At 47.6% G+C, this 10,447-nt stretch overlaps 1 protein-coding gene across 2 annotated transcripts in view; it reads left to right on the top strand.

The window, feature by feature from the left end:
• The first annotated feature begins 2,645 nt into the window (after nt 1–2,645).
• Nucleotides 2,646–10,447, top strand: part of Ncald (neurocalcin delta) — a 268,985-nt gene continuing 261,183 nt past the window's right edge. Inside the window, exon 1 of one of the 2 annotated variants that reach the window (XM_051159483.1) lies at nt 2,646–2,697. The gene's annotated coding sequence lies outside the window, so the exon portion shown is untranslated. The remainder of the gene's footprint in view (nt 2,698–10,447) is intronic. The other variant, XM_051159485.1, reaches the window with a different exon arrangement.

The following is a 10,447-nucleotide window of genomic DNA, read 5'->3' as shown; positions in this document are numbered from 1 at the left end:
CAGTTTACAGTGAGAGTTGACCGTAAACCTCTGTCAGTAACCAACAGAAATTTCTGTTTGCACATGCTATGGGAAAGACCCTGTGCGAAGTGCTGCAGGAAGGCAGCCGGGTCACCTTGTTGGTTCTACACTGTGTCCCGGATTAGCTTGTGATTTCCTAGACAGCAGGCATTGTACTTGTTGGCTGTAAATGTGTATGGCCAATCAGGTTTCTAGTCAGCATCCCGCCAAAAAAGACTGTGAGAACACACACAGTAGACCAACACGAAAAACATATGGCATTGGGAAAACATAGGCGGAGTATCCAGGACCACAGGCAGTTCTTTTGTCAGAGACTAGTCAGGATTTCCTGACTAGAAAGCTTCTGGAACAATCCAAGGTCTTTATGCATCGTCAGGATGCACCATTGCCGAGCTGTGGCCAGGCTGTGTGCAGTCATACAGAGAGGCAGCGGGTCGAGGGAACTGCTGTCATGTGTCCTGAACTTAGTCCGTCTCGCATGGTGCGGTTTGTTCAGCAGTCTGTGCCCTGAGTCACGGTACAGTTTTACAAGCTGTGGCTTTTGCTGACTTCCAGGTGCCCTCTCACATGCTGGATGTAAGCCGAGTTGGCTTTAGTGTAAAGATGGAAGGAATACCAGCACGGTGTCTCTCCCCAGGGAACCCCCAGTTAAGACTATCCTAATTTGGTACGTGTTAAGAGTTAAGGACAAGGTATTCCCGAGTTCAGAGAAGCAGCCCCCCTTTTTTTTTAATTGCAGTTATTTTTGAGACAGAGTCACATTAGGCTCATGCTGGCTTTGGGTTTACTGTGTAGCGAAGGCTAGCCTTGGACTCTTGACCCCTCCTGCTCCCACCTTCCAAGCATTAGGATTAGAGGCATATGCCGCCATATCTGACTAAGCATGCCATTTCGTTGAAATTCTATAATATACAAGGCTCATATACATTATATACTAAGCAAATTAGACACATTACTTTCTTTAATTCCAGCAATAGGAAGTGGGTGATATTTTTCTTACTCATTTTAAAGTAAAGAAACTGAGATGCAAAAAGGTTGAGTAAGCAGCATTCCTGGTCACCCAGCCAAGGCACGAGGGCCTGGGACTTTATTAGACAAACATTCGCAGGGCACTCCCCTAGTGCGTTTCGTAACCTAAAAAGTAAACCTTGGAAGTAGCTGTCACCATGGAGGGAACTGAAACTTGGGAATGCGAGGCAGCTGCCCTGGGATTACTACGCTGGACACACGGCAAAGGAGGCTCTGGAGTCAGCCAGTGAGGCGGCCCAGGGCCTTCGCTGCTTCTCTTTAGTCCTGTCCTGTGGGGTCTTGACTCCCACATTTGTGTCCTTAGCCACTGAACAGCTCTGTGCCCAAGGAGACACTTCACAGAAGCGCTGAAGTATGAGCCGGGGCATGGCAGATAAGTGGGATTTTCAGAGCCATGGAAACCAGGCTCTGACACTCCATCAGGAGCAGGGCCTTTGAGCAGCCCTGGGAACCAGAGTGATGCCCCTGGTCCAGGGAGCAATGAGGTTCTGAATGCAGAAGATGGAGAACTAGCAGGTGACAACCAGTAGAGCTGGAGACAGGAGTGAAGACCAGACTGGGGACTTCATTCTTCATGTGTGACCAAAAGGATGCACTTCTCAACATCATGCTTGGCTCTAAACGATCATTCGGAAAAGGGACCAGCAAGAGTACGCAGGAGGAAGGCAACTCCGAGTTCTGAGCATGTGTGAGACAGAAGGAGCCATAGGAAAGAAGCGTTGCTTAGAGACAGTCCTAAGGCAATTGCTTTGAAGAGCATGGCACTCGTTTTAATGTCTATGTCCCTGTAAGCTAAAGATAAAAGATGTCAATACTTTGATCAGTCCTCTGTTGTTCCTGCAGTTCTGGGGGGTGACATGCATTTAATGCTCACATTAATCAATTAGGGGTGGACACTATTCATGCCCAAATTCCATAAATGACGAAATAGACTCGGAGGACTAAAGGGATTTTATGTAATTTACACAGCGGTCAACGGTAAGCCAAGACTCCAGCCAGCTTGGTTCTAGGATTTGTTCTGTTGTGTTGCCTCTGGACGTTTGTGGCGTTGGCTTAGGAAATGCAAAAGGCATGGCACACACAGCCATCTTGTTTCCTAGAGAGGCAGGGGAGGCCATGGGATTTGAAATAGCTGTCTCGGCAAAGAGTGTCACTCCTCAGATATCAAGGAATTGTCCCCCAAATTTCACACTGAAATCCCGGTCCCTGCTGGTTGATGGAGCTCTTCCTAGGGACACTGGTTCATTAGCCAATTAGCAGGTTAGCTGTGTGCTGTCCTTCCTGCCACTGACCAGCGGTTCACGTGTGTATCTGTTGACGGGTACCCTCACTAGGACGTGCAATTGTCAGGCAAAGGTCTTTGCTCACTGGGGGCTACTGATCGTATTGGTTAATTTCAGGACGTGGCGCTTTAAGTACTTGCAGCAGCCTGAAAAGAGTGGAGGTGATACACATGGATAGTGTATCTTGGAATGAAGGCACTGTTTGGTGAATCCCCCCCCCACCCACCCCCCTCTCCCCCCCCCCCCCCCGTAGAATGCACTTACAGATCGTCTTAATTCAGTAACATAAGTGAATTTTCCCTCTGTCAATGGCAGGTGGAGTGGAGAGTCTGAGCCAGAGAAAAGCCACCTTGAATCATCCTTGGTAAGTGACTTAAACTTTTTGCATCTAACTGCATTCATTTCTCTCTCTCTCTCTCTCTCTCTCTCTCTCTGTGTGTGTGTGTGTGTGTGTGTGTGTGTGTGTGTGTGTGTGTGCGCGTGTGGAGAACAGAGGTCAGTTTCAGGTGTTGTCCTTCAGGGGCCATCCACTTGATTTTGAGACACCGCCTCTAATGGGAATTTGGGGTCCCCACCAAAGCTGCACTGACTTGCCGTTGAACCCCAAGGATCTTCTTATCTTCCCCTCCCCAGCACTGAGATTATGAGCGTGCGCCACACCCAGCTTTTCTCCCAGGTTTCCGTGCTTGTGTGCAGGTGCTATGCCGACAGAGGTGTGCCCCAGCCCCAGTACTGTCATTCTAAAATGGTGGTGATAAGAAGACTTAACCTCACAAGCTTATCTTCAGGGTCCTGATGATTAGGCTAGGCAGTTCTTGAAAGTCATTGGCAGACACAGTACTCAGTACACAGTGAGGACTCAGTGAATGATAGAAAAGTAAACACCCAGGAAATGGCTGTTGTACGGTGGGCAGTAAACACCCAGGAAATGGCTGTTGTGTGGTGGGCAGTAAACACCCAGGAAATGGCTGTTGCATGGTGGACTCGGGTATAATTGTAATTTGGAAACGCAACATTTTACTTGTTCTTGAAAAGTCAGCTGCATGTGATCAGGATGAGATGGGAAGAGGAGGAGGGGGAAGAGGGGAGGGAGCTAAGAACGAGCCCACCGGTCGCTGGGCTAGAACCAGAGGTTGTGTCTGTCTGTCTGTCTTGCTCCGGTGAAGGAGTTCCCTGGTGGCACTCATGGCTCAGATGGCTTCATTATGTGAGCACATTGCCACGTGGGGCTTTGATAAGTACTTTGCACGTCACATGACTGACAAGCTAGCTACTTTAGCAAGTTCTCATCCCAAGAAACTGGATTCCAGTCAGTGCCTGAACAGACACTTGGCACGGTGCTGGGACTGCTGACAAATGGCTTGGAAAGTCCCCGTGACGCATGCTGTGGATACGTTCTTAAACATAATGACCTTTCCAAGAAATGGTCCCTGCAGTAGATGGTGGTTGCTGATGGTGTGAAATGGTGCCGGGATTCACATAGCTTCTGCCTCAGCCAGAGATACCCTATGCCAGCTTCTGCCATAGAGCTCCGTTTCCCTGCTTGCTCGCTGCCTGCTTCCCTGTCCTTACTCAACCAGCCCCTCTGCATGCGCTGCCTACTGAACTCCATGGCTGCATCTCTTTAAGGTCCTGTCTTGCTTACTTCTTTCTCTCTATTGGCATCAGTAACTTGTGCCTCTCTTGGCCCTCCCAGAACCTCCTGGGCTCCTTTCTGACTGTGAGGGGAATTCAGACATATATATGTACACGTATGTCACACAGGTAACCGAAAAGTCTTGCATGTTCCAGAATTAGTTCTTGTTTTCCTGAACCTTTATGCAGAGAATGCCAAGGCCAGCACTTTGTATTGGTGGGATAGGTGAAGGCTGGCTTTCCCTTTTCTTAAAGTCCAATCTTAGACAACGGAAGGGCTTACACTTGTTCGCTGATTGGAGGCATCTGTGTGAGAGGTAGAGAGCACATGGTTTATGGCAGGGCTGTCAGTCTGAGGCAGGGCTGTCTGTCTGTGGCAGGGCTGTCTGTCTGTGGCAGGGCTGTCTGTCTGTGGCAGGGCTGTCTGTCTGTGGCAGGGCTGTCAGTCTGAGGCAGGGCTGTCTGTCTGTGGCAGGGCTGTCTGTCTGTGGCAGGGCTGTCTGTCTGTGGCAGGGCTGTCTGTCTGTGGCAGGGCTGTCAGTCTGAGGCAGGGCTGTCTGTCTGTGGCAGGGCTGTCTGTCTGTGGCAGGGCTGTCTGTCTGTGGCAGGGCTGTCTGTCTGTGGCAGGGCTGTCTGTCTGTGGCAGGGCTGTCAGTCTGAGGCAGGGCTGTAAACATACAGTTTCTCCGACTTGCTGTAATAGACTAGGGCATGGTTCAGGAGAATTTGAGAAGATGTACACTTTATGTAAAGCTAGGATGCTAGTCACTCTATGGCCCTCAAAGGCAACTCACCTTGCCCCTTTCCATTCTCAAAAGATCACAAAGCATGTCTTCCTTTCTGCCTAAGCTTCAGATCAAGCTGTTTTCTACGACTGCCATGCAAAGAGCCAAATTAAATCCAAGCTAGGATGGCAGGAGGAGATACATCAGAAAGCCAAGGTTAGCATCTGTCCGTGCTGGGCGGTCACAGGAGGGTGAGGTGTCTGCTGTTTGCTGAGGCCACTTTGCCCCATAGACTGCTCCCATGTTATCTGATGCTGAGACAGTTGCTGGAGGCTCTGCTAAGAAATGTCGTTTACTCTACTGCCATGGGTGTCTAAGAGAATATGGATTGCAAACAAGAATGTTGGCATCTGGGGAGACTGCTCAGTTAATAATATTTGTCATGAAAGCAGTAGGACCTGAGTTCAATCCCCAGAACCTGAATTTAAAAACTAAAGCTAAACATGGGGGTACGCACCTGTAATTCCAGTTAAGAGGATCTCTGGAGTTCACTGGTCAGCAAGCATAGCCTAACTGAGCCCCAGGTCTCATTGAGACGCTGGAACAATTCCCAAGGTATAGACAAACACATACACACACACACACACACACACACACACACACACACACACACACAAACATACATATTACACACACAAATCCACGCACATAAACCCACACCATACCATACTGCACACACACACACATACACACACACATACACACACACCACACAAATACATACACTACACACACACACACATAAATACCACACAATCATACATACACCACACACACATCAACACACACCACACTGCACACACACCGCACACAAACACACACCAGACTACATACACACACACATAAACACCACCCAAACCTACATACCATACACACACACACACACCACACTGCACACACACCACACACAAGCACATCACATGTACCACACACAAACACACACACTACACACACACCACTGCACATGTACCACACACACACACCACATTGCACATGTACCACACACAAACACACACACCACACACACACACCCCTGCACACATACCACACACACAGACACACACACTCACACACACACACACACACACACACACACACACACACACACAATCTCAACAAGGTCTGAATCTCCATTTGTTTTTCACTTCTTTACTTTGAACTTGATATGGAACGCCGCCCACCTCTCCAGGTGAGCTGTGCCTTCTGTTTGCCAGCCCTTTCTCGGAGCACTTGTCAGGAAAGAACTATTCTGTGTCCTATATAAGCTGAGGCTGTGGCATGATTGGCACCCACAACAGGCTCTGGCCCGTGAGTGACAAGTAAATGCGTAAAGACCGTCTGCTTCTCTCCTTTGTCGACGCACTCCTTACACGCAGAGCCGGTGCTAGCTGTGCAGGGCTCAGGACCGCGTGATGGCTCTCAGCGGAAGCACTGTGCTCAGTGGGCCTCTGGCTGTGGCAGGTGTGCTGGGTGGACACTGAGAGGAACGTGTTGTGAAAGGTTTTTGTTAGCCCTCTCAATCTGGCTGTCTAAGACTATGAAACTTTAAAAAGCATCAAAACCAGAGGAATAGCTGCAAATGCCTTTTCTTAGTCTTTCTAAGCTAGAGGCCGGAAGAACAAAGGGGTCCAGGCCACATTTTCCTACCCTGGGTGGGTAGCTGCACGTTACAACTCTGGGCTCAGGAGGGAGAGGGTTTAGAGAGAAGACAGTGACTTAACCAGAAAAAGTGACTTAATCCACAAGTACACTATAGCCCACGATTTCTTTAAATACTATTTTTATTAATTCTTTGAGAATTCCATACAAAGTACTTCGATCCCAGACACCTCCTACCCTTCGTCCCTCAACTCCACCTTCCTAGCCCCCTCACTTCTTGTCCTTCTCTCCTTTAAAAATCTAATCTATTGACTCTGGGCTGCCCATATATTCCTGGGGGTGGGGCCAGGCATTAGAGTACTGCCTACCTACGAGAAGCCACACCCCCAAAGAAAACTGACTCCCCCTCCCCTGGAAGCCACCAACGTCCAAGGCTCTCAGAGAAGGCTGGTGGTTAGGAGCCCCTTCCCACTGGCTTGATCTTGTGCAGGCAGCCATAGGTGCTGAGGTCATGGGCGCAGTGGTCCCGATGTGACATATGCAGAAGCCAGTTTCCCTCTCGTCTTCCTCAACCACAGGCTCATACAGTCTTTCCATCCTCCTGTTCCAGGATGCTTCCTGACTCTTGGGAAGACAGAAAGAGCACTGTCCCACATGGCTGTGCAATCCTTGGATGCTCACGCTCCACTTTGACCGGTGGTGGTGGGATTCTGCACTAGCTACTGCACAAACAAACTTCTTTGACGAAGTCAAAGAACTGCAGTATTAAAGACAGAAGTTTGCAGGCTCTCCATCTGGCAGAACAGTCACAGGCTAACAACTCCTGGGGCCTGCAAGCTCCCTAACCGTGGCTTCTTGGCCAGATTTACAGTGCCAGGCATGTGCTTTCTCTTGTGAAGTGTAGTTCATGATTTTAATTATTTATTTATTTGTGTGGGGTGGTGATGATGGAGAGAGCAGGGGCATGTCACAGTGTGTGTGTGGAGGAGGACAACTTGTAGTAGTCCCTTTTATCCTTCCATCACGTGGAACTCTGGGATTCACCATCAGATCGTCAGGCTCGGCCCCAAGTTCCCCAACCTGCTCCGCCACCTTGCTGGCCCTAGTCTCTGATAAAAGCAATGATTTTTTTTTTCTGTGTCCTTGAAACTGCATGTGGCGAGCTCTGTAATTAGTATCCTGGGTTTTTATAAGGTTTTACAAGAAATGGTAACATTTCTTCAAGCTGCAAAATTATTTTAAGTCATATCATTCTGTTAAATCAACATGCTATGATTTGGTTGAGTGCTTCTATTTCTTTCTTTCTTCCTTTCTTTCTTTCTTTTTACTGTTATGATTCACACTTCTGTGAGCTTCTTGTGTGTACCAAGTTTCTTGCTTTGCTTTTTTCAGTTTTATGTAAATTGAATTTTTAAATTTTTTATTTAAATAATTTATTCAGATTACATCCCAAGTGTTATCCCCTCACTTGTATCTTCCCATTCCCTCCTCCCTCCCTCTTTCATCCTATTCCCCTCCCTAGACCTCCTTCCCCACCAAAAGATCACAGCCTATCATGTCTCTTGCTGGTAGCCTGCTTCCTCTTCCTCTGAGTGCCACCAGGCCTCCCCACCAAGGGGAAGTGGTCAAATAGGGGCATCAGAGTTCATATCAGAGCCAGTCCCTACTCTCCACACAACTGTGGAGAATCTGCTGTCCATTGGCTAGATCTGAATAGAGGGTCTAGGTTTACTGCATGCATTGTCCTTGATTGGTACAGTAGTTTGTGCAGGCCCCCCTGGGTCTAGATCTGCCAGCCTCGATCGTCTTTTTATAAGGTTCCTGGACCCTCTGGGTCTTTCTATCTTCCTATTCTCCCATACCTCTCTCACCTGGAGTCCCAGTAGCAAGTCCCAGCATCTATGTTCATAGCGACCTTATTCATTGTAGGCAGAACCTGGAAACAACCTAGATGCCCCTCAGTCGAAGAATGGATAAAGAAACTGTGGTACATTTACACAATGTAATACTACTCAGCTATTAAAAACAAGGAAATCTTGAAATTTGCAGGCAAATGGATGGAACTAGAAATGATCATCCTGAGTGAGTTAACCCAGAAAGATACACATGGTATATACTCACTTATAATTGGATACTAGCGCACATGGATGTCCCCTGAGAGTCTTCACTCAGCGGGGGATTGGGGCAGAGGCTGGGACTCACTTTGCTTTTGGATGATTGAGTACTACACTAAGGAGGAAAGACATTTCCACAGCTCTGGGTACCTAGTGCCACAGTACTTTTCAAAGGGCCAGAGTTAATGCATCCAGGGACCATTTAGCTCCTCTTAAAAGCTGTGTGCCCTGTTCAATGGTGTTTAAATTACTCGATCATATGTTCATATCATAAGCCTGAAACCACGTCCTCCAAATTCCATTCTCTCTGTTACTTGCCATGCTGCCCACACAAAAGCTGGTTCCTGTCGGGGTCTCAGTGTAGCATCACAAACAGTAAACACCCAGCTATCCAAACCAATGAGGAAACATCAATGCTGGTTGTACTTAGCAAAGATGATATAACGAAAGTCCTCCAAAAGCCGTTATTTCTGTCTCAGTCCAATCACGTGGAAGGTTGGCCTGCTCAAGCACGGTAGCTCATCCTGTGCATTTCCAGTTGGCTTTCTGGTTGATGCACATTATCTCCATCAGGTGGTCAGCTGTCTTTTCAGAAGCCTACCCATCCCAGGCTGCTCTAAGACAGGACTCTTTTGTTGTTTAGAACCTTCCTTGGGAAAGAGTCTAAGTAGCTTCAGAGAGAGTTAGTTCACACTCAGACTTCCCACAGTAAGAAAAAAAAACTGTGGTGGTTTGAAAGAAGTGACCCCTCCTCCCCTGTCACTACCCCCCAACCCCCCCCTGCACCTAAGTCTCAGGCATTTGAATACTTGGTCCCTAATTGGTGGTCCTATTTGTGGAGTCTTGGGAGATGTGGCCTTGCTGGAGGAAGTGTGTAACTGGAGAGCAGGTGTTGAAATTTCAAAAGGCACGTGGCTCTGTCCAAGTCACTCTGTGATTCCTGTCTGTGGCGTGAGATGTGAGCTCTCAGCCCATGTCTGCATCTGCTGCCATGGTTCCTTGGTTCGGTGGATTCTTACAGCTCTGGAACCCTGATCCCCAAGTCAACCTTTCCTTCTTTACATCGCCATCGTCACAGAGATAGAAAAATTGCAATTACAGGCAGCACTGAGTTGATGAACAGGGCTGTGCCTTCCTTAGGAGGAGAAGAGGGGGCTGCGATTGTCTCTGGTGCGGGTGACCACAGTGACTGTATAACGGTGTGGCTTTCAGTATGTTTTCTGCAGGCCGGATGCATCTCTGCTCTTTAGAGTGTCTGCCACCAACCCTCACAGCTATACGATGTAATCAGTGTTTTCATGGTTAGCTTTAGGTGGAGAAACTGACTTTGAAATGTTTTAAGGAGCTTTCTTAATGTCATAGAGTGTGGGACAGAGACTCAAACTGTCTGGCTCTAATATCTATGTTTTAAACTATTGTATGCCACAGCTGCAGTTTGTGTGCACAGTCAGCTCTCAGTGTCCGGAGGAACTAGTTCTAGAACCTCCTTCAGATGCCAACGTCCTCAAATGCCAAAGCCTCTCTCATACAAGATGGGGCAGTGTTTACCTACAGGGATAGGTATAGCCTTCTGCATTTAATAAAACGTTTAGTAAAAACGTCTCTGAATTGCTTATGACACCTAATGCACTGCGAATGGCTGTCGTGTTATATTGTTTGGGGAGTGAGGGAGGAAGTCTATGCATGTTCAGTAGAGGTGCAGGTTGGGGAGGAGGGTTTCCAGGGTGCAGTTAACTGACAATGTATAGAATTACATATTTGGAGCACTCATTCTTTAGAACCCCTCCCCATCTATATGGGTATACATATGTTATACACACATTACACACACACACACACACACACACACACACACACACATGCACACACTCATACAATTATTTCCTATTTCTCTTCTTTTTATTAAACTAGAACTTGAAAATCATAGAGATTGGCCATTTCTTCTAAGTTTTTTTTTTTTTTTTTTTTTTTTTTTTTTTTT

The sequence above is a fragment of the Acomys russatus genome, chromosome 17, assembly GCF_903995435.1.
Source record: "Acomys russatus chromosome 17, mAcoRus1.1, whole genome shotgun sequence".
NCBI classification, from domain to species: domain Eukaryota; kingdom Metazoa; phylum Chordata; class Mammalia; order Rodentia; family Muridae; genus Acomys; species Acomys russatus.
Note: the sequence above shows the minus strand (reverse complement) of the source record. Positions and strands in the feature narration are given on the sequence as shown.